Here is a 24,695-nt window from a genome sequence, read left to right on the forward strand (position 1 = left end):
GGGAAACTTCGCAAGGTTCATTTCTGCAGGGTCTGAGTCCTTGGTAGTTTTGTTTTTATTGGGTTATACCTTTTTGGGACAGTATATCCCCTGATTTTAAACATAGTCCTCTTGACCTCCACTGTGAGACTACAACTCATTTTCTTCCTCATCTTTCCATGGTTCCATGGCTAATGGTGTATAGGATGGCCAGAGAGAGTAGTCTTAGCTTTCATTTAATCAAAAGTATGACAATATTTCTTGGTGGAAGAATTCCCCCTCCCTTGGGAACTGGGACCTTGACACCTACCAAGCCTAAGGTTGGTGTGAAGCAAAATTCTTCCTGTATCTTATAATGATAATGAGAGGGGCTACGCCACATCCTCCATTGGATTCAAGGACCTATATTCTGTCTATGGAGAGATAATACTATATATTGGCTGCTAGTTGGAAGCAGACACTGAATCTTATAAGATAGTACCTCACCCTCTCAGGCTATTGCCTACCAAATGTCATAACCTAGCCATCGGCAGGTCATTCTACCATTTTATTAAGTCAGCTCTTTCTGGGTAATAGAGGGTATAGTAATACTGGTGAATTGCCTAAGATTTAGCTCATTATATTGTATATCCTGTTGTCAGAGGCACTGTTGTTTCATCCAAAATAACAACTGATAAAGTATAAGGTAAATCCATGAATGGTAATGCTGGTGGAAACATCAAAGACAATTCTATACCCAGAATATATTTATCTTTATGAGGACAAAATACTGCCCCTCATTGAGTCCCTCCTTGATGTGATGGGTCCAGTGTAATTAGCACACTACCAAATAGTTCATCAGCTCAGACCAGTGACATCCTTGGATTTTTGTGGGGGCAGCCTGCTCTTGACTGGCTGCATACTCAGCAATAGGTAGCATCTGGATTAGACTTGGTGAGGGGAAGACCATGTCATTGAATGCAGTCGTCCATCACTGCCATCCTAGCAACCTTGTACATGAGCATGGACTGTATTGGCTGAGGAAAATGGCTGACTGACACAAATATCATCAGTCTCAGTATTATTCCTAGAAGTCAATCAACGTACCTGTCTGTCACTGATTTTTAAATGTCTCTGTTTCCAAACTTAGGCCTTGCTGGCTAGACCCTGTAGTTACTAGCCTATAAGTTAGTGTCAAACTGTACTTCTAGTTACTTCCTATTCCATTCAAAGTAGAAAACCAGATGGACAAACTCGTTTTGCTCACTGGGAAGGTTACTGCTGAATAGAATTATAGTAAGCTCCTAACTTATGCAGGCATAGTATGCACATGCACTCATTCTCCAAGCCCAGGCTTTTTCCTCCTCTGTTTCTTGGCCATTGGGACCTGTCCTGAGGCCAAACATTCAGGAGCCAAGTGCTTTGGGGGTCTGGTTTCATGAAGTTTAGTTTACTTGTATATACCACTTCTGTTTTGTAATGGGATTCCATTCTGCATGTCCAGAATGGAAGGTTTGGGGGATCAGATACTACCTAGTTCAACTCGGACAATTCACATCTCATAGTCATAGTTAGATGGTTAATCTCTACTAGCACTTAGTAGTAGAAGCTAGGAGCTGCTTTTCTTTTTTTTTTTTTAATCTTTAACGTTTATTTATTTTTGAGACAGAGAGAGACAGAGCATGAACAGGGGAGGGGCAAAGAGAGAGGGAGACACAGAATCTGAAACAGGCTCCAGGCTCTGAGCTGTCAGCACAGAGCCCGACGCGGGGCTCGAACTCACGGACCGTGAGATCATGACCTGAGCTGAAGTCGGACGCTCAACTGACCAAGCCACCCAGGCGCCCCAGGAGCTGCTTTTCAAATTGAGAGCAGTCATCTGCAGAGAATGTCACAAGTTCCCTTTGATGTAACCGACATATATCAGCTTCTTGTGGGTGAGAAGGCAAGGTGGAGGAGGTTGGACTGAAATTTGGAGGGGCAAAGGGAAAATATCTGTCATATTTTGAACACTTTGAAGAATTTACTCACCTTTTTAATGATAAATATTTAATCAGCTCTTGTTACTATATATATATATATATATATATATATATATATATATTTGTATAAGAGGTCATTAGTAATAATTTGATTTCATATTAGAATTTAGATTTAATTTCATAGTATACGGTAGTGTTTTTTTTTTTTCCATTGTGCCTTTTTTTTTTTCTTTTTTGGTGAGGAACACTTATTTCTTTCTCTTTCCTTCCTCCCGCCCCCCCTCCACATGGCCAAGTGATAATTAGAATATATTTCAGTCATATATTTCGTTGCAATATATGGCTAAACTAAAAAGGTCGGCCTGGTGATTCACTGCTAGCCAGATTTACTGTTTCTAGTTCCCTTTCTGTTAATACCTGCCTGTTTCTGCTCTTCAGAGGAAAAACTGGATGATGTGGTTTCATACTATTTTCATTATCTATGTTGAAATAGGTCTATGGCCAAGGTAATTAGAAAGCATATGAGTATCATTGGAATAAATCAATTTCTCTAGCACTATTAGAGTTCTTCCTCTCCCCCACCTATAGAGTTCCTACTCCATTATTACTAAATTTTGCATTGTTTTTTACTTAGTTCAAATCACTTTGAATACATTTAGCTATTTTTAGAATGACAGGATGTTTTTGTTTCTATAATGTGTGTGTGTGTGTGTGTGTGTGTGTGTGTGTGTGTGTGTAAATGGCAGATTCTTCCTCAGTGAGACCTTTTAAATTCAGAATGCTTTCATATCATCCTTTTTTCCCTCTCAGTACTATATCTTTTGGTTCATTTTCAGTGTTTTATAATGTTTATGATTTAACAGCCAAACTGTACACAAAATAGGTACTGGCAGGAAACTAATTTTTTACTGGTGACTCTGTGGTATTTGGGAGGTTAATTCATAATTCTATATAATTAGCTAATATTCTAAATAATCATAATATGAGAATATTTAAAAATAATCTTTTTCTTGACAATTCTTGCTAGGTGTCAGTTTTAGTGGGGAAAAAAAAAAGAAGGCTACATTTGAGAATCTGTTACTTTGGAGGCCATCAGGACAGGCTGGAATTATGAGAAACCAAATGTCACTTCAATTTATTCAGCATGAATTTATCTTCCAAAAGGAGCTTAAAAATATACTGCCTACTTTTTTTTTTTTTTTCCTATTTTTGCTGGGAGTCTTACTTTATAATGACATTCATATTCTCTTTTGTACTTCAGCTTGAAAATTGTTGTTAAAATTTCTTATCATATGAAGAATTGCATTGAGATATTTGCGTTTATATTATGCGATGATTGCTCAATGGCAGGGGACTGAGAATTACTTATTTGTCAACATGCAAGTACAGGAAGTTAACATGTCTGGATTGATGATACTTTATAAAAAATAGTTTGTTCTGGGAATGCCTTGATCAAATTCCCATCTATTGGCTTAAAGTTTCTCTAATACCACATAATTAATGATTTTTTCCTGTTCTCATGATAGATTTATAATCTGTGGTTTTCTTTCTCAAATAACGGTAAAATCTATTAGTCTCTTTTCAGAAGATGTTACACATATTGCATCAAGGAAAGAGGATAATTCCTATTTGAAGGGAATTTTGCCTAGGAATTAAGTAGGTTTATATTTTCATATTTTCATTAAAAAAATACCAAGGATCGTCATGCCCATTGAACTGCCTCAGTTTGGTAATTTGGTTGATTTGGGTTCCCCATAGGCATCATTTCTGCCTTAGGAAGGAGAGCAAAAGGGACCAAAACCCCATCACCAATATTGATATTTCTCTCTCTTGCCACTCCTTTCCAAAGTCACCAAGATAAGGCCACATATCTTAGCTGGGCAACATCGTTTGGTGCCCAAAGGTAAGTGTGCATCATACACTCTGGGAAGTATTGCTGGGGCATTTGGAGTAATCCCTTTGTTGGTACAGACTTTAAACACAATTTATGTAAAGCCCAATGTTGCTTAGCAACTTCTATGTATAACCCTTTGAGTGATCTCTGCCTCTTCCTGTCCAGAAATGAACATCTTACTGTTCTTAAAAAGGAACTAAAGGCCTATTTTAGAGAAGGGGTATTTCTCATATATACTCTCAATACTGATGTGTCTCAGGATACTGTCAAGGTCATTTTTTGTACAAAAAATATCCTGAAGGGGGAGTTGTTAGAGACTATTACCCTGAAAGAAGAAATACTATCTTATGAAAAATAAATGTATTTGAATTTTACCAAAATCGGTACATTGTATAAAATTGGGTTATTAATATATTTTTTTTCTTTTAAAGAGGCAAACATGTATCTTCTTGGTCATCAGTTTAAGTAATCTTATTTAAGAAGCAATGTACCCATCATTAAACATTTAAAACAGATTGATACGCATAGTAGTGATGTGAAAAAGTTTTGTTTAGAAGGCTATTTGTGGCCCCATCTCCAGAAATAGGGTTTAGTTAACAGACATTTTGGTAAGCATCTCAGAAATCTTGATTGTGGAAAGGATCCGAGTTGAGATGGATGCAGGAGGGACAACCCTTACGGAAACACATGTTTTGGGAATTATATGTAAGTTCAAATGCATTCATTGCCTTTAGAGAATTTATGTGACACAAATATCTAAAAATCAGTATTGCTATTTGTTTTAGAGTGTTTTAAGTTTGTATTTTATACTTTCAGAAAAATTATTTTTTGCTTCTGATGAATGAGATTCTTTCCCCCCCTCCGGTGGAAGACCCCACGTTTTCATGTGCACATGTGAGATCATTAAAGCACTGTTTGCTAACCTAGGGTGTTAAGACTGCAAAGGCATTTTGGCATTCTGTAGAGGAGCTGGGGAAACTGGACATAGAACTTTGGAATACTTATTTTGTAATTGGTTGAGGCTTTTAGCTTTATTTTTTTTTTTTTCCTTGAACAAGAGAAAACATTTTCTCTGTCCTGAAAATCTGTCTGTGATTCTTTTTATTGACTAGAAATATCTTGGAGAGTGGGAGATTCTGGTTAAAGATGATAATTTTAAGTCCCATCTTGATATCATAGAACTGCAGGAAATAATTAGTGAACACTATCATAATTTACATATCATACTTGGAAGCATTTTCATCTTTTAAATTTAGCATGTTAATAAGAAAATGCTGGCAAATACTATTTTTAGTGTGAATTTGGAAACAAATCTGGTTTCATTTAAACTGAGTTGTATAAAATATTTTAAATATATACACAATATATTTCTTGTGAGATGAATCTTTTCCTTGCATTTGGACTTCTCTCAATTATAGCCATGTTCACTGAACCACTACAGGAATCGGGAACAGAGTCTTGTGGAGAAAAATGTCAAACATACTTTTCTCAGCAGTTGTTGAACTGCCCAGTTTTTGATGGGGTACAATTATTGTTTAGGTGTTCTTTCTAGTAGCAAGTTAAAGGGAAGGAACTTGAAACCTAGTGTTTTCCAGGGATGAGAAATAAAACAGAGAAAGCAAAACAAGCAAACGCACAACCAAAGCTCAGGCTTTGATTTTGGAGTTGATTTGTAAGACTGATGGAATGACTAATGCTTTTTCATAGTACTGCACACTGTCTATACGCAGGAGGCAGTGCAGATAGAGTGGCTACAGATACATAATTGCGTGGCTGCCTCCCTCTTCTCTGGGGTTTTAAAACAGAAATAATGTTACTCTTGAGGGTGCAGAGAGGGACTTTTGTGCTCTGGTGGTAACCAGTCTTAGAAGAGAATGTGTATGTCATGCTTCAGTGCCACTGCTTTTAGTATTTATTGTTTGTAAGCGTGGTTTTGAGAATGTTGCTGGAAGTAAGAAGAAAGGAGGGAAATAGGTATTGAAGCAAACAATAATAAAATAGATCTATCACTGGAACTGTCTGTGCACAAGCAGTGAAGTAATTTAAGATGTATTGCACTGTTTTTAAAGAAAAAAAATAAGGTGATAAAATTGAATGGTTTATTCTATTGTTCTACATACAGGTGGTAGTTTTTATTTAAATATAGCACCTTTGATAGTGCAGTCTTCTTTTTTAAAAATCATTAATTTTATTTAATAGGGAGAATGTGTCAGTTTCTGCTGTGGGTGAGGTTGGCATTTTGAGAGTGAGTAAGGAAGTATCAGGAAGATTGTGGTAGGTTATATCCTTGAGGAAATGATGCTGTATAAGCATATATATAATATTACTGCATACATATATATAAGCATATAATATATATAAGCTTATATATATTATATAGATAAAGCAGGTATATAATAATACTGGGGAACCCTACCAAACTGAATTCCTTGAAGACAGTCATCATATTTAGCTCTTTTTTTTGTTTTGTTTTGTTTTTTTGTTTTTTGTTTTTGTTTTTTTGTTTTTGTTTTTTTGCCTTTTTTTTTCAGACTTAAAGTAGGAGAATTAATAAATGGATTACAGGGAGGTGGAGAAATGTGTATAGGCAGAATCAATTTGCTTTAAGGCTTTAAAGGGGCTTATATATTCCATTTCAATAGAGTGATCTGGGGTAGAAGATCATATTATTGACTTAGGAGAGTTATGCCTTCTATTATAATGATTTGAATGGTAGAAGAGCTAATGAGATGTAAGTTTTCATTATTTGGTTGTCTTCCCTGTTTCTTCCTCATTTGCTGTTTGACAAGTAGTCTTTTAAACTTTTGTTAAATTAGACAATTAAATGAAATATGCTCTACCTTAGAACTTTTAAATTTTTTTGAGCAATAAACTTTGATAATTATATTGTAGGCCCTTTCATAATTTATTTCATATTCTATTGTCTTTGCATTTTTATAGTAGGAAAAAGAAAAATAAAGACAAAAAATACAGAAAAAATATTCATAACTTCATTACTCAGAGATCATGGTTAACATTTTGATGTATAATCTTGAGATACTTTTCTATGCATTTATAATTAAACAACAAAGACCTTTTAATCTTTATTATTTTTCACTTAAGAGTGTACTGTGAATATCTTTTTATGTCAGTAAATATAGATTTAATACTTACATATGTGTGATGTAGCATACATATTCAATAAAACCTTACCTGTGATTTTCATGGGGGTACTCAAAAATTTTAAGATATTATATATGAATATTAATCCTAACAGCTAAATTATTCCACATGAACTTTGGGAATTCTTTTTTAAATTTTTTTTTTCAATGTTTATTTATTTTTGGGACAGAGAGAGACAGAGCATGAACGGGGGAGGGGCAGAGAGAGAGGGAGACACAGAATCGGAAACAGGCTCCAGGCTCCGAGCCATCAGCCCAGAGCCTGACACGGGGCTCGAACTCACGGACCGCGAGATCGTGACCTGGCTGAAGTCGGACGCTTAACCGACTGCGCCACCCAGGCGCCCCGAACTTTGGGAATTCTTATAGAGAATTTGAAATTGAATTGAATGTACAGCCAAAAGATTAACCACTGTTATAAATCATATAGTCATCTGCCCTTATCTGCTGGGGATATGTTCCAAGAACCCCAGTGGATGCCTGAAACTGCAGATAGTACTGAATTCTGTATATACCATGCTTTTTCCTATACATACATACCTGTGATAAAGTTTAATTTATCATTTAGGCATAGTAAGAGGTTAATAACAATAGCTGATGATAAAATAGAACAATTATAGCAATAATTGTACTCTACTCACCATTCTTCTTGTGTGATATGAGATGATAGAATGCCTACATGATGAGATGGAAGTGCGGTGAATGACGTAGGCATTGTGACATAGTGTTAGGTTGTTACTGATTTCCTGAGGTCAGAAAGAGCATCATCTAGACCATGATTGACAGCAGGTAACAAACCCATGGGGAACGGAACTGTGTATAAAGGGGGACTACTGTATTTTCATGACGACTTTTTAAAGATATCTTAACATAAAATTAAATAGATCTTTTAAAATTCTAGATCTGTACAAATACCACATGATTTTATTCATTTGTGTAACTTCAGGAACAAAACAAAAAACAAAACAAAACAAAAGCAAAAAGAGAGAGAGGCAGAGACAGATACACAAACCAAGAAACAGACCCTTAACTAGAGAGAACAAACTGATGGTTAGCAGAGGGAGAGAGGGTGGGGGATGGGGGAAATAGTTGATGGGGAGTTAAGAGAACACTTAACCATGATGGGCAATGAGTAATGTATACAATTGTTGAATCACTGTATAGTACACCTGAAACTAATATAACACTGTATGTTAACTATACTGGAATTAAAATTAAAAACTTAAATTCAGGTTCTTGCAATAACTTGCTGAGTGATCTTGATCAAATTGCTTAGTCTCTGATCCTTGGGTTCTTCCTCATTTGTATAATGTAGAATTCTCAACATATAGAATTGAGAATTAAATGAAATACTGTTAGTAGAGAACTTAGCACAATGCTAGGTACATAGTAAGTGCTCAGTAATGAGTAACACTTATCATTGAAATCTCCCCAGGTTGTTAAGACATTGTCTGTGATTATAAATGCCCCATGGTGAAACATAACTGAGGGAACCATTTGTTCGATCCCTATTCCTTAATGGGTGCTATACTAGATGTTGAGGATGTAAAATTAAACAAAAGATGATCCTTGGCTTTATGGTGTCCATAATCTGGTGAAGAAAAATGGCAGCAGGGAAATTTACAAAATTTACAAAACTGTATGATTATACCTTTGGGACAGTTTGGCTAGAGCTCTTTGTGAACCCAGGCTTGGGACTGGTTGGCCTATGAGCAATGAGGAATCTGTGTGAGTTCACAATTCCAGTAGTTTTGATTATGAATAGGCCACATTAATTATAAATACCACTTTGTGATCTGGCCAGAGCATTTTAGGAACATCAAATTGGAAAACAGTGGCCCATAAGCAATAAAAGTCCTAGATGAATTTAGTTTCCATTTTACTGATGTCAAATAAGCTACCAAATGAAGATTCACAGTGGCATTATTAGCAAACAGATTTAATCGAACTTAAATGGACTTTAATATTGGGTTTTCTTTCATATCTGCTTACAGTAGTTTAATTTGTATGGTTTTATTTATAAATATATATGGTTATAGTAGTTTAATTTGGTACAGGGACTCTTGGTAGTTTGGTAAGTGAAATTTATAAATTTTATTTTACATTCATGCTTTATTATAAAACCTATAGAGTAATGTTTTTCGGTCATAATTAAATAATCTCAATTTAGAAATATTTAAAAGAAAATATATAATTTAGGTGAGACAATAAACTGGGACACATTAACAGTACAGCAGACCACTCTACTTGTCAAAGTTGTACCATGCTTTCAGTCCTATTCTGTTCAGTCTGTTTTAGGTTATGAGATGTAAAAAAAAAAAAAAAAAAAAAAAAAAAGAAAGAAAGAAAGAAAGAAAAAAAGAAAAAAAGAAAGAAAGAAATTTTTGTACTTGTGAGTATAATACATATATTACATGTATGCATAATATATAAACATAAGTATATGTAAGCATATATGATACAATATAGTTACATATACATATACAGATAGATGGATAGATAGAAAATTTGATTTTTAACTTAAAAGAGATGTTACCAATATGTTGGAAGTCACTGTGAAAGCTCTTTGATCTTTTGGTTTTGTAGCTGACAGAATTTTGAAACCTTTGTCTCCCTCAGTAAAGGCAAAGAACTGTCAGGGTATTTGATAGACCTTTGATATTTCATGGCTATTTAGTCCAAAAGATGTGGATTTTTTTGTTGGAGATATATATATCTTCTTGGATTCTTTGATATATATTAATATAGTGTGTTCTATGTCATTGTCAAAGTGAAAATTGATTCATTTATCCTGTTTCTAATATTAAATACATTCACAAGGATAAAGTTCATGGCTATCTGGCTATATTTAATAAGTTCAAGAGTGTGATTGGGTTTGTTGATTTGCCAAATGCCAGTATTTAAACTTTCTGATCTTTGGCAGTGTTTTAAGTAAAAAATAAAATAATAATGTTTGTTAGTTTTTATCTTATAATTGATATAATAACCATCCAGTTTGAAACATATATCAGGGGTATAAATAGTACTTTTTGCATTTTTGCTTCGCTTGGTTAACTCAGGTTCATTGTAACAGGTACACCCACTCCCCAGATAACATTTTCTGGGCAATTCGAATCAGCACTAATGTGATTTCTGTTCTGTTTTAGTCTTTAAAAAATAAAATAGAAAAAAAATGCTTTGTGGATTTATTTAGTCAGTGTAAATAAAGCCAGTTTTTTTGTTTTCATGTGAGTTTTCTGGTGATTTTATTTTTAACCATTTATATCATCACTCTTACTTAATAACAAAGTTTTTTTTTTTCCTACAGAAGTTTAGCTTATGAAAATAATTTGCCAAATTCTAAGCAACAAATGATTTAAATTTAGTACCAAGTCCAAATTAATTGGAAAACTGTAAACCATACAATGTATTGAGTATATTATGGCTAATGGTTAAGGTCAGATACATTGGAAACAAAGTCTTGGATTTATATTCCAGCTGCACCCACTTAAGATCTGGGTGACCCTGACAGAATAATTTAAACTCTTATTTCTTCATTTGTACTGTAAGAATGACAGTAGTACCCTTCACATTGGGTTATTGTGAAGGTTTAAATAAGTTACTATTTAACAGTGCCTAGAACATAGTAAAGACTTTATGAAGTGTTAGTCATTTATCATTTATGATTTGTGATATTTACAATTTATTTATAATATTTTTTGTTGCCAGATTATTTTTCTTGTTTTATTTGCTGTGCATTTTATGTTTCATAGACAGCTTATATGTTTCATTTTACTCTAAGGAAAAAATATATATTTAAAATTATGTCTCTTGTGCATGGTAAAATATATGCTTTTTGGTATATGTGGGAGATGTCCAAATCACCTTTGTATTGAAGTGTATTTTTTCCTTTCTTGGTTGGAATTAGGACCCAATGTTGAATCAGAGGAGATTAGAGTATGGATTACAGGTTCTTAGACCTGGATGGGACTTTTCAGTTCAGCTTCTTCAATTTTACGGAAGAGGAATCTAAAGCTTTGGGTAGTTATCTTCCTGAGGTTCACGTGGCTAATGCCTTAGAATCCGTTTAGAACTTGTGTCTTTTGACTCCTTAACCTCCCTCTCTATTTTAGTGAGTATAGAATTTTTGACAGTGTTCGAGTAACAGTGACATTCAATATTAAGAGATGAAAAGACAGAGCCATTATTGCTTTTAATCTATTTATTGATACAGTGAGTCACATGAAGAAGAAGATTCTGGTGGTGATTTGGAAGACTGGAATTGCTTCTCAGCAGATTAGTTGGCCTTATGTTCTCAGGAGCATAGCTATTTTGTAGATTACGGTCTATGTCACAAAGAGCCTGAAGCCCCTTTCTCTCTAACCCAAACCTGTGGTCTTCACCATGTCCATTTTCCAAGAAGAGAAACCTGCCCACAGAACAATGTTATTTGAGCCAAGAGCGGTTGAAACATTGAGTTAGATTTCTTCCTAGAAAATCAGTGACTAAGACTGTGTTAGCTCATGTTTCATATTACACGAGAGAAAATAAACTGAAAGGTCAGTTGAACAGTTACAGCATTGCCCTTTTCCCAGGTAATCAGCAGAGCATGTAGCAAAGACGTGAGCAGGAGCGTGACTGGAAAGAGAGTGGCTGATAAAGAGGCTGGCTGCTCCAAGTGCGTGGGACAACACTTGACACTTCCAGGCCTGACCAGATGGGCCGTCTCACAGGGCTTACCTTCAGTAATGCTGATTTATTACATTCTGATGATTTTTGTTTCTAGTCAGGCAGTCAGGTTTTCACATTGCCGGAAGACCCCAGAAATTTTAATATTGACCATTAATCATACCTTGGTAAAATGCAAGGGCAATATATTATTAATTTGTTTGCGACCAAGAGACAAGGTACGGTGATTAAAATTAATTTCTAGCTACATTTTGTTAATTTATTCTAATTAATTAATCTGTTTAGAAGTGAAAATATGTTTACATTAATGGCTATATTGTAGGTTCTTTAAGTTGAGGCATTAAATGTCATTTCCATTATCCTAAATGCAGAATTCTAGAGATAAGTACTTTATTATTAAAATAAATAGGGAGTTGTATAAGGCTAAGTAATACAACTAAGGAGATATATCTAGATCTTCATTCATTGAATAAGAACATTTTGTGGCTTGGGTTTTGTACGATTAGAATCGGGAGGATCTCAGCAACAACTTCCCCCACCCCCTTCACGTCTATGGCCCAGAACCAGAATTAGGAGAGAACATTCAATGAATAACAACCACTGTTTACCTTTAGGACACTATTTTAAATAGTATCAACTCTAACTTTTAAAAGTTAATTTTTGACAGTTTTGAAATGACCTCATTCTCCCCCTCCCTGAAAAGAAAGATTTAATGACTTATATATAATCATAATTTTCTACATCTATTTTATTAATTTGAAACTCAAAGTAGCCAAATTACACTTAACTTTAGGTCAAGAAAGAATAAAACTGTCATTTACATAGCTTTTATTCTACAACATCAGAAAATAAGAGATCAATTGTTTGTCTTTAAATGTGATCTAAGGATGTATTTATCGGATTGGCTCAGTGCATTAGATTGTGTTTTGGATATGGTACGAAATGAATACGATTTTTTTAAAAGGTTAAAAATAACACACTTAATGCTTGCTTGTAAATGAATTAATATTTAGATTGTATTGTAATTAGCATAATAGAACTATTTCATTTTTTTTCAAAATTTTATTGGTTTCTCTTTCTACTTGGAAATCCCTTAATTTCTTTTTTTCTCAAAAAAAAAAAAAGGAAATATGAGACATACCACTAAATAACTTTTTTTTTGGTGAGTTAGTTAACCAGTTGATGCTTGAACAATGTTGCAGACATTAGCGGCACCAACCCCTGCACAGTTGAAAATCAGCGTATAATTTTTGACTCACCAAAATGTAACTAGTAATAGCCTACTGTTGACTGAAAGCCTCACTGATATTATAAGTAGTCTATTAACGTGTATCTTGTATCTTGCATATATTATATACAGTATTTTTGTAATAAAGTAAGCTAGTGAAAAAAATTTTATTAAGAAAATCATAGGAAGAGAAAATACGTTTACAGTACTATACTGTATGTATTGAAAAAAAATCAGCAGTATAAGTAGACCCACACAGTTCAAACCCGTGTTGTTCAAAGGTCAAATGTACAGAAGCACAACCCTGATATCAATGGTACTATTTTTCTGCTTTATTAATGGGCAAGCTGAAACTCTGAGATCATGAAGCAGAAAACCTAAAGTCAGTTTGCTAATAGGCCTCGTGATTGAACCTAATCTTTTGTTTCTAAAGTCTGTCTTTTCTGGTGTGCCATCATCCCTGGCACCTAGTAGGTGGTCCATACCACTTATAGTCTTAGGCTTATTCCATATGTGAAATAATTGCTTTAATTAACATCTAGTCCCAAGTCTTATGAACATAGGCATTGGTAAGGATTGTAATAGTGAGAAAAACTAGTTGAATAAAAACCACAGACATGCATGATGCTATCAGTTTGAGTAGAAGTGAGATGATGGGAAGTCATTGCCTTCCACTCACTTTTGATCGGTTCTAAAGCACAGAATGGTTTATATTCATCTTAAATAGTGCTGACTGCTGAGGGGGATGTGTGTTGGCTCCTGGAAGCAGTTGGTGTCTTTATTGGGTTATCACATCCCCCGGTTTGCTATTTACTTTTGTGATTCCATATGTTTGATCTTGATATAGCACCAAGTTGATGAATAAGCTTCTTATGTGAGATAATGTATTTCCTTACAAAGCTGGCTGTTTGGTCACACAGGATCTTCAGGAGGAAGGGTGAAGAATTTCTGTGAGGATTCCTTCCCATTTTCTATATCTTACTGGTCAGAGTTTGTCCTGTGGGACCTTTATTCCTCTATACATCTGTGTTGTAGAATCTGACCTCTACTGGTAGTGGCTCGCAAGCCATATCCTCCATAAGGCCAGTCAAAGGAGTGCATGAAACCTGGAGGGCCAGTGGGACTGAGTGAATAAGGGAGTATAGTACAGTTACAGTGCATTGTAACTCTCTTATATTTTAAGATTTTTTTTTCTGTTGATCTCAAATGTAGCAATCATATTTAATATATTTATTATCCTAGTGGTGTGTTTATTTCACGCAAAGGTATCATGCTAAGCATTTTTAGATATATTAACCCACTTGATTATCAAAGCAACCTTATGAAGTAGGTTCTGTTATTATTCTTATATTAGGAAATTTAGTCTTAGTTATAGCTGGTAAGAAGTAGGACTGGGATTCAAATCCCAGCATAATAATTCTAATCTTAAACCTAAATCTAACCATCGTGCCACCATTGCTTAGCTACAGTCTGACAAGTAATAAGTGCTCACTAAATAATTTGTTCATTGAGTACTTACTATGTGCTAATATTTTAGGTGCTCAGTTACATCATTATGCAAAACATAATTTTTCCTGTCTTTGTGGAATTTATATTCTAGCTATTTTTGTTATCTGGTTATAAGCCTTTAATAGTGCCTTATGTGATGCTTTCTCACCCTTTGTTTTTTGCTTTACTCTTTTCATACACACATACCAAATAATGTCTTAAAGTCATGGGCTTTGTGATGTCTTTCATCTCTGTGTTTGTAGTGACTAGCATAGCACTGGATATATACTAGATGTTCAGTTATACATATGGAATAAATAGATGGATTTCACCACTCCTTGTTCCTCCCCTTTACTTAAACATCATCTAGTGTTTCCTGATAGATGAAGTTGAACATACACTAAATTGGATAGAGCTTAGAAATATGACTGAGATTTTATTTTTTTTAATTTTAAAATTTTATTTATTTTGAGAGAGAGGAGGGAGTGAGCACATGAGCAGGGGAGGGGCAGAGACAGAGGAAGAGAGAGACAGAATCCTAAGCAGCCTCTGCACTGTCAAGGCAGAGCCTGATGCAGCGCTTGAACTCATGAACTGTGAGATCATGACCTGAGCTGAAATCAAGAGTCACACACTTAACTGACTGAGCCACCAGGTGCCCTATGAGTGTGACTGAGATTTTAAATGGAAGTTTTTGGAAATTTACACATTTGTTGATCAATGACATTTTAAACATTTAAAAATAAGGAACAACATTTAAAAATAAGAAACCACATGTAGTATAATACCAATTTTAAAATTCTTTTCATTGAGCAGTCTTGTATAACAGAAGAGTCTACAAATCCCTGTGCCTTTAATATTGAGTCTATTTAATAAAGATTTCGTGAACCTATGGACTCTGCCTACCAAAATTCATCCTTGAAACTCCTCCCTTTAAAACCTGTGTTTGATCGTATCGGTTATCTCCTTTGTAAAGTCTTCAATGGTTTTTATTTTATTGTCTAGCTGAAAACTGTCTTTTCCATCCTGATTGGCCACTAGATCCCTTCTTCCCATTCTGTCACTCTGGCTGCGCTCAGCTATTAGTCGTCATATCAGCAAGGACTTCCTAGTTCTTACACATGTAATGTCCTTCTCTGTCAGTCTCTGGCTTTCAGAATATACTACTTCTCTTTCAAGATACAGCATCAATGCCAGCTACTCCCTAAAGCCTTCTCTACCCTCCTTTTCTACAAGTTCCTTCTGTTGTCTTTCTTATTCTTCTGTCAGTGCCTGTTTATCCCAGCCCACTCCTGTCATGAGTCAAACACTCTTCCATTGGATTGATGGACTTCTAAAGGGAAGGATTTTGTTTTATGTAACTGGATTGTTAGCACACAATAAAGATTTTTATTCTGTAGTAAAAACATTGTGTTTCTTGTGGCTGTGGAAGTTTTATCCTTGATTAAGAGACATAAACTCTTCGCTTTAAAGTCTCAGATGCCTGAATATTCATATGATAGTTTTAATATATAGATAATTTTGCATATTCTGGATAGTTTTCACCAGAGAAGGAAGTTTCTACCAAACACCTTGAAGTCTTCTTAAAGGCTGATTCAAGAAGCTATTTTTTTTCTTTCAAAAATCCCATCCTTCCCTCTTTTAACCTTATTTTTTCCTCTTTTTAGCTATTAAAAATACCTCTTGATGGGGCACCTGGGTGGCTTGGTCGGTTGAACGTCCGACTTTGGCTCAGGTCATGATCTCGTAGTTTGTGAGTTTGAGCCCTGCGTCTGGCTCTGTGCTGACAGCTCAGAGCCTGGAGCCTTCGTTGGATTCTGTGTCTCCCTCTCTCTCTCCCCCTACCATGCTCATTCTCTGTTTCTCTCTGTGTCAAAAATAAATAAAACATTAAAAAAATTTTCTTAAAAATACCTCTTGAGCTTTTACTTCTGTGCTTTTTCTTGCCTCTAATCCATGTCTCCTCTAGGAAACAAACAACAATCTAAAATCTTGAAAATTAAGCTAGCTGGGAAGGAATTCCCGCCCTGGGTTCCTTAGGTTTCAGGACCACTCAGAAACACGTGAGAAAGGATTCTACATCCTAGACATTTCTAGATAAGGTACAATCCATCTCCCTTGACTTATCTCTTATGTTCACAACTCTGCTTGAAATTAGAAATTCAGTACTGGTCTAGGATGAACTATCTTCCAATAGAGCAAAGATTTCAGTTTGTTTCATTTTTTTTTTTCTAAATGTATCTCTTGCTACTTCTGTAAAATAACTCTTCCCCTCCACACCGCTAGTCAATCCAATCTACTTATTTTTTTTCCCAGACTTTCCATAATCCATGTATTCAAGTCCATATGGAGTACTTAGTGTGTGTTATATGTTAGTAGTATGCCTGTATTTGTAATTTTTCATAGCAGTAAAAAGATGGTGAAGATTCTCAAACACTTTTAGAATATGAGGGAAAAATCCTTAATGTTTTCTAATAATTAACATGTATATTGAAATGTAAATAAGTGCTGTCAATAAAAAAAAAAAAAGATAAAAAGTTTCCTACAGCATTGCCCCTCACTGAGGTGGAGAAAATTTGCAACCAACAATTACTGAGCACTTTCTGGGTACTGTGAGGATGACTCCCAGTGCGATTTCATTGTTTCCTTTCCTCAATTTAACGCAAAGAAATTAAGGAAAAGGGAGGTTAGGTGACTTGTTCAAGGTATGTAACAGGGTTTGGATATAACCTAGTCTTTGTTTCTAGAGACTAAGCTGATTCTCTTAATTAAAAAAAAAAATAAAAAGTCTTATAAATGAAACTTTAAGGACTTCTTTTAAAAAGAAAATGTGACACTTAGCTTAAGATTGTTGTCTCCTTACTAAGTATACCTTTTGCGATGAATGATATTTCATCTCTATTGCTTGTTACGTTCTTGACCTTGGACAACTACATATTTATCTGTGCCTCCGTTTCTTCCTTTGTAAAAAGCATTAAAAACATCAATGTAGAGATCAAATCTGATGATATTTATAGCATTTTATATCTGTACAGAATGCTAGTTGCTATACTAACTTTATTTTATGTTCTTTGGTTACTAAGAATTTGACCTAGTTTTTAAATATCCTATAAATTCAAGCAAAATATTAAGAGAGATGAGTGTAGTAGCAGAGGGCACGGGTATGATGAGTCTGCTGTATCCTCAGGCATTTTCTTTTTTGAGCTGCAGCGATTTCAAAGTGGAATGTGTATTTCTGTATCAGAAGCTATAGGGCTGACCTTGAGGGAAGTCAAGATATTTAGTTAAAGTAATATTACGCTATAATCCTGTTTCTGTTGAATTTTTAATAAATGGGACATTTGTACATATCTTATGAAAGTTCGTAGGAATGATTTTTTAAACTTAAACCTTAAATAAATCTAAAGTGTGTTTTTAAGAGATTTGACTCACATTAACAAGAAAATTATTACCACATTTATTTAACCCCCCCTCCCCCAAGTTTGTGTCTTTTTTTAATCAGTAATTTTCCAAATTAATTTTGTTGATTGCTCCTTAATTGTTTGACCATTTTATTGAATGTCGTCACTGTGTGGTTTAATATGGATTAGAATTTTCATACACCAAGAATGATGGCTGAATGATGTTTGTAAGAACCAAAAACAAAACAAAAACCAACAACCCCCCCCCCCCCCCCCCCCCCCCCCCGCCGCCCCACCACACGCATTTTCTCACAGGACTTAAAGAATATGAGTTTGCATACTGGTACCTCATCATATCTATAGACCTAGTTTGTTTGTTTGTTTGTTTGTTTGTTTTGTACAGGTCAGTATTTTAAGGAGTTTTGAAACATTGCCAATATTTAAATTAGGGAGAGTTCATAGAAAAATCTGTCTCTCTTTTTTTTATTGGTCCCTGAACAATTATTTGGTCTGGCAAATCATGCATGGTAACAATAGGCTATAGCTACTAAATAGAAGGTTTTGTTTTTCAGTGGGGTTTGTAGTCACTATCTCACCAGAGTTCCTTTCTGCTTTGTTTTCCGTATTCTAAGGTGAACTTCATTTTTTCTCATCAGGATTGAGCTTTCATGTTTCTTATGTGGGGCAAATCCTCATGTATGTGATACCTATCTGGTTTCTGAGGGCGGTTCAGTTTGTGTCCCCTGGGCTAAGGGTGTCAGTAAGATGGGGCTTATGCCATTTTGTTAAAAGCTGATTTGTTTCAAATCACGGATTAAATATAATTTTTATATTTATAAAATCATGGACGTGTGTGCATGCACATGTATGTGTGTGTGTGTGCATGTATGTGTGTGTATTTGAGTGTGTTAAGTATATATACAATACAGAAGGGCAACTCGACACCAAAAATCCCCATATAAATGATTAAAAAATGGGCAGAGGACCTGAATAGAAATTTTTCTGAAGAAGATATATGGATAGCCAACAGACATATGAAAAGATGCTCAATGTCACTCATCATCAGGGAAATGCAAATCAAAACCATAAGATATCATCTTACACCTGTCAGAATGTCTAGTATCAAAAAGACAGATAACAAATGTTGACAAGGATGTGGAGAAAAAGTAACCCTTGTGTAGTGTTGGTGGGAATGCAAATTGGTGCAGCCACTGTGGAAAACAGTAATGAGGCTCCTCAAAAAATTAAAAATAGAAATACCATACAACTTAATAATTCCACTACTGGATATTTACCCAAAGAAAACAAAAAGACTGATTCAAAAAGATATGTACCCTATGTTTACTGCAGTATTACTTACACTAGCTAAGTTATGGAAGCAAGCTAATTGTCCATCAGTAGATAAATGAATAAGGAAGAGGTGCTGTGTATACACATACACATTGGAATATTACTTAGTCATGAAAAGGGATGAGATCTTGCCCTTTACAACATGGATAGACCTACAGGGTATTAGCTAAGTGAAATAAGTCAGAAAAAGACAAATACCATATGATTTCATTTATATGTGGAAGCTAAAAAACAAATGCACAAACAAAAAGCAGAAACAGACGCATAAATCCAGAGAACAAACTGGTGGTTGCCAGAGGAGAGAGGAGTAGTAGGATGAGAAAAATGGATAGAGGGGAGTGAGAAGTACAGGCTTCCAGTTATGGAATAAAAGTTACAGCATAAGCAATATAGTCAGTGGTATTGCAATAGTGTTTTATGGTGACAGATGATAGCTACATTTATGGTAAGCATAGTATGACATAGACCTGTCTGATTGCTACGTTGTATGCCTGAAACTAATGTAATATTGTGTCAAATTTACTTCAATTAACAATATAATTTGGGGTCATATATAAAATATTCCACCCACACCTACCACTCCTATAGGCCACTTCAGTCCACTGATCAGATTATGTGGCATACTTCTGTCATTGAGGCAAATGTGGTTACTGTGGTGGTGTTAGGAAGGCTTAAGGCCTCTCCCCAACCCCTGGAGCTGAGGAACAGACCCTGTAGCTAGATCTATATTTTCTTTATGCAAATAACTGCTTTTCAGAATATTGTTCTATAACTTCTTTCCCTAAACAGTACATTTTTGGCACCTTTGCCTATCAGCCCATTTCTCTCTACCTCATTCTTCTTTATAATTCTTGTGTAATTTTTTGTTTGGAAGTCCCACAATTTATTCAACTAGTCTCCCAATTGTTGATCTGGTAGGGTATTTTCCATGGTTTTGTGTCATAAATAGTGCTATAATTATCATCATTGTATACCATAGATGTCATTGCTTCCTTGTTCTATTTATCCATAGGGTAAATTCATAAAACTGGAATTACTCAGTGATTTTGAAATTTTCATAGGTGATGCCATATAGTTCTCTAATTTATATCCCACCAAACCGTTTTTGAGAATGTTTTTCTGCACTGTACTCTGTTCACACAGACTATCATATTTACTGATTTTTTTTTTTTTTAGGTAGAAAGTACAATTTTTAAGTCAGGATTTGTACTTCTTTAGTTATGTATGAATTTGAACATCTTTTCATATGTTTATTGGGACATTTGTAATTTTTTCTCTGAACTACTGGTATTATTTGTTTTTAATTTAATGTTTATAACCATGATTTCTCTTCAAGTTATTTTGGTTTCAGAGATCCTCTTTTTAAAAATGATTATAGGTTCCAATATTTTATTAGATAAGAGATCCTTTCATTACTGGTTTGAAATAGTCTTTCATTAGATATTTAATTTCTACATATGCCAAAGGCTATTTCAGGGACTTGATTTTGTTCCATATATCTATTTCAAATAATTTCAATTCCCACAATTTTATAAACATAGTTGTACATGCAAGTAAAATTCCTAAGGAATATTATATAGAATTATGTAGATGTTTTAATGATGTAAAGATTATAGAGTTTCAGAAAAAAATTCATTTGTTTTTATTTAAATGTTGCTCATTTGTTATAAACGATTGGAACAATGCAAGGGAGAAAGTAAAAAGAAACCATGTGAAAAAAGTTGTCACTAATATTTGGAGACCATTATTCCCGATATTTTTATATGCTTATGTGTATGTAGGAGAACAGAGAAATATCTTGATAGCTAGAAATAATATAATGAAACATGAGAAAAACATATGTTAAATTTAAGTTAAATTATTTGAAACAAACTGAAGTGAAATGAAAGAAAGGGGTGAAATTTATATACAATGTCTTTATACTCAAAAATGTTATTTTCTGGAGTTCACATCTAAGGCCAACAAAGGGAGTAAATTATTTACAGTTGTACCAAAAAAAAAAAAAAAAAAAAAAAAAAAAAAGAAAATATCTAAAGGATAAATGTAACCAAGGAGGTGAAAACCTGTACTCTGAAAACTATAAAACATTGATGAAACAAATTGAAGGTGACAGAAAAAAATGGAAAGATATTCTGTGCTGATGGATTGGGAGAACCAGTAGTGTTAAAATGTCTGTACTATCCAAAGCAATCTACAGATGCAATCCCTGATCCCAAGATGTTGTTGGTGAAAACATCCAATGTTGTTGGTGAAACAACATTCCAAGATGTTGTTGGTGAAAATACCAACAACGTTTTTCACAGAACTAGAACAAATAATCCTAAAATTTGTATAAACCACAAATACTCCAAATAGCCAAAGCAGTCCTGAAAAAGGAAAACAAAACTGGAGGTTTCACAATCCCAGATTTCAAGATAAAACTGTAGTAATCAAAACAGTATGGTGCTGACACAAAAATAGACACAGATCAGTGGAACAGTATATAGAGCCCAGAAGTAAAGCCACACTTTTACTGTCAATTAATCTATGACAAGGGAGGCAAGAATATACTGTAGGAAGAAGTCTCTTCAACAAATGGTGTTGGGAAAACTGGGCAGCTACATTCAAAATAATCAGATTGGACCACTTTTCTATAGCATACACAAAAATAAATTCAAAATGGATTAAAGACTTAAATGTGAGACCTAAAACCTTAAATTTCTAGAAGAAAGCATAGGCAGTAATTTCTTTGACATTGGCTATGGAAACATTTTTCTAAATATTGTCTTCTCAGGCAAGGGTAACAAAAACCTAATTAAACTATTGGGACTATACCAAAATAGAAGCCTTTTGCACAACAGAGGAAACCATCAACAAAACAATAAGGCAACCCTCCTGAGTGGGAGAAGAGAATTTCAAATGATATATTTCATAAGGGGTTAATAACCAAAATATATGCAGAACTTCTACAATTTAACACTGAAGAAATAAATGCAATTTAAAAACAGGTGGAGGACCTGGATGGACATTTTTCCAAAGATGGCATACAGATAGCCAACAAACACATGAAAAGATGCTCAACATCACTTTTCAGGGAAATGAAAAACATAACCTCAATAAGATACCTGTCATACCTGTCAGAAAGGCTTATACCTGTTAGAATGGCTAAAAACAAAAAACAAGAAAGAACAGGTGTTGGTGAGGGGTGGAGAAAAAGAAACCTTTATACACTTTTGCTGGGAATGCAGCTGGTGCAGCCACTGCAGAAAACAGTATGGAGTTTTCCCAAAAAAATTAAAAGTAGGGTTACATATGACCCAGTAATTCTACTACTGGCTATTTACCCAAGGGAAATGAAAACACTAATTCAAAAAGATATATGCACCCCTATGTTTATTACAGAATTATTTACAAAAGCCAAGGTCTGGATCTAACCCAAATGTCCTTTGATAGTTGAGTGGATACATAAAAAGTGATATTTGTATATCATTTTATGTATGTATATATACACACACACACATTTATGCATATATATGTATGTGTATATTACATGACTCAGCCGTACAAAAGAGTGAGATCTTGCCATTTGCAACAACATGGAGGGACCTAGAATGCTAAGTGAAATAAGTGAGTCGGGGAAAGACAAATGCCATATGATTTTACTCCTATGTGGAATTTAAGAAACACATGAATAAAGAAGAAAAGAGACAAATAAAAAGACTCTTAAATATAGAGAAAAACTGGTGGCTGCCAGAGAGGTAGTTAGTGGGGGGAATGGGTAAAGTAAAGGGATTTAAGAGTACACTTATTGTGATGGACACGGAGTAATGTATAGAATTCTTGAATGATTGTATTACACATTTGAAGCTAATATAACACTGTGTGTTAATTATACTTGAATAAAAATAAAGAGTGGCCAGTGGGAGGCAGGGTGCTTCAATCGGGTAAGCATCTGACTTTAGCGCAGGTCATGATCTTGGGGTCTGGGTTTGAGGCCCACATCTGACTCTGGGCTGACAGCTCAGAGCCTGGAGCCTGCTATGGATTCTGTGTCTCCTCTCTCTCTCTGCCCTTTCCCTGCTCACACTCTGTCTCTCTCTTTCTTAAAAATAAATAAACATTAAAAATATTTTTAAAAAGAGATTAAAAATTATAATGAAGACAACCTTAATTTTAGTGATCAATTACTCTTTTAAAATGGGGGTCTGACTACTCCTGTATTTTCTTCCATTTTCTTTTCACTCATCTCGTTTTTGTTTTTTTTGTTTTTTTTGTTTTTATAATAAAACTTAATTTATCCCTTGAGATTCTTTTTTTGTTATCACATTCACACATTTGCACAATCGCCTTGCCATCGTTCTGTATTTACTGACTCAGGGTTCAGCAACACTGCTGCAATGACAGTTAATTCCTCTGTGTGTGTGTGTTTAACCTTTTAATTGCCTAGTTTTGTTTTTGTTTCCTCCTTCAACCATAGTTCATTAGTGTCATAAATTTAAGATTAGTTTTTAATTTGACACTACTTAAAGAATTCCTTAGGTGTGAGTAGGAACTTGCCTCCTATAATACCCTTAGGTTACTCCCTTTCCTTCCCTGAAATGTGTGGGCTTGGCATTATCTTCTGCTCTTTAATGTAATGTTCCTTTGGAAAAAACAAAATAGAAGGAAACAAAACCCAAAACCTCCCTCTGCTTCCTTTTTTGTACCTGGTTGTCTGAAGAGTTGTTTGTTTATCCTTTGAATTTCAGTAGCTTAAATTGGGAGATGTTGCACTTGTGTGTTTGTGTGCTTTTTTTCCAAATTTTTCTTAAAACACAGTATGCTCTTTTTGATACGCAGATTTAATTCTTAAGGAAAAATTTTCCAGCTTTATATTTTTTGCATCCATTTTATTTGGTTTTGTTCTTCAGAGTCCTTATACTAGCTGTCCTTCTTTAGATCATTTTTTGTTGATTTTGTGTATCTCTTAGCTTCTCTTTAATTTATTCCATTTCTTTGTCTTCTTCTCTATTTGATTATATAAATTTCCAATTATTTACTCATTGAATAATTTGCATTTTTACCGTGTGTGCATTTTGGTTCTTACCAATTCTGATTATTTTCCAATGATAGATTTTGTTCCTTATTTTGTTTCATTAGGTCTCTACAGTCTCATTTTATTCTCATTCTATTGTTTCATCATATAATCCCCATCTCTCCCTCTCTCTCTCTCTTTTTTTTTTTCCAGTTCACTTTTAATTAAATTGAAATACAGTGTGAAATACTTGTAAGAATTTCCAAATCTTTGGAAAGATTCATTTTCTGTTCAGCTCACTTGGAGTGTCCTTTATTAATCAACTTCTCATGCTGTATATTCCTTGTGTATCCCCTACCTGGATTCATGCCCTCCTCCTGGGGTTCTATTGCTCACCCCTCAGGGTCTGGGGAAGTGCAGAGAAGCTTATTAATTGCTCAGTTCGTTGTTCTGGAGACTTCACTTCGGACAGAAAGTACCCACCACATGTTTCACTTCTCCAGTTTTACCTGTTTTGTCCCAGCTTCTCCCTAGATTTGTTGGTGTTAGTGAAGATAACAGCATGTTTTTGG

The 24,695-nt window shown here is 34.6% G+C and overlaps 1 protein-coding gene across 1 annotated transcript in view; it reads left to right on the forward strand.

The window, feature by feature from the left end:
* Positions 1-24,695, forward strand: part of GBE1 (1,4-alpha-glucan branching enzyme 1) — a 276,566-nt gene that overhangs the window by 34,484 nt on the left and 217,387 nt on the right. The window lies entirely within an intron of this gene.

This window comes from Lynx canadensis, chromosome C2 (genome assembly GCF_007474595.2).
Source record: "Lynx canadensis isolate LIC74 chromosome C2, mLynCan4.pri.v2, whole genome shotgun sequence".
Lineage (NCBI taxonomy): Eukaryota > Metazoa > Chordata > Mammalia > Carnivora > Felidae > Lynx > Lynx canadensis.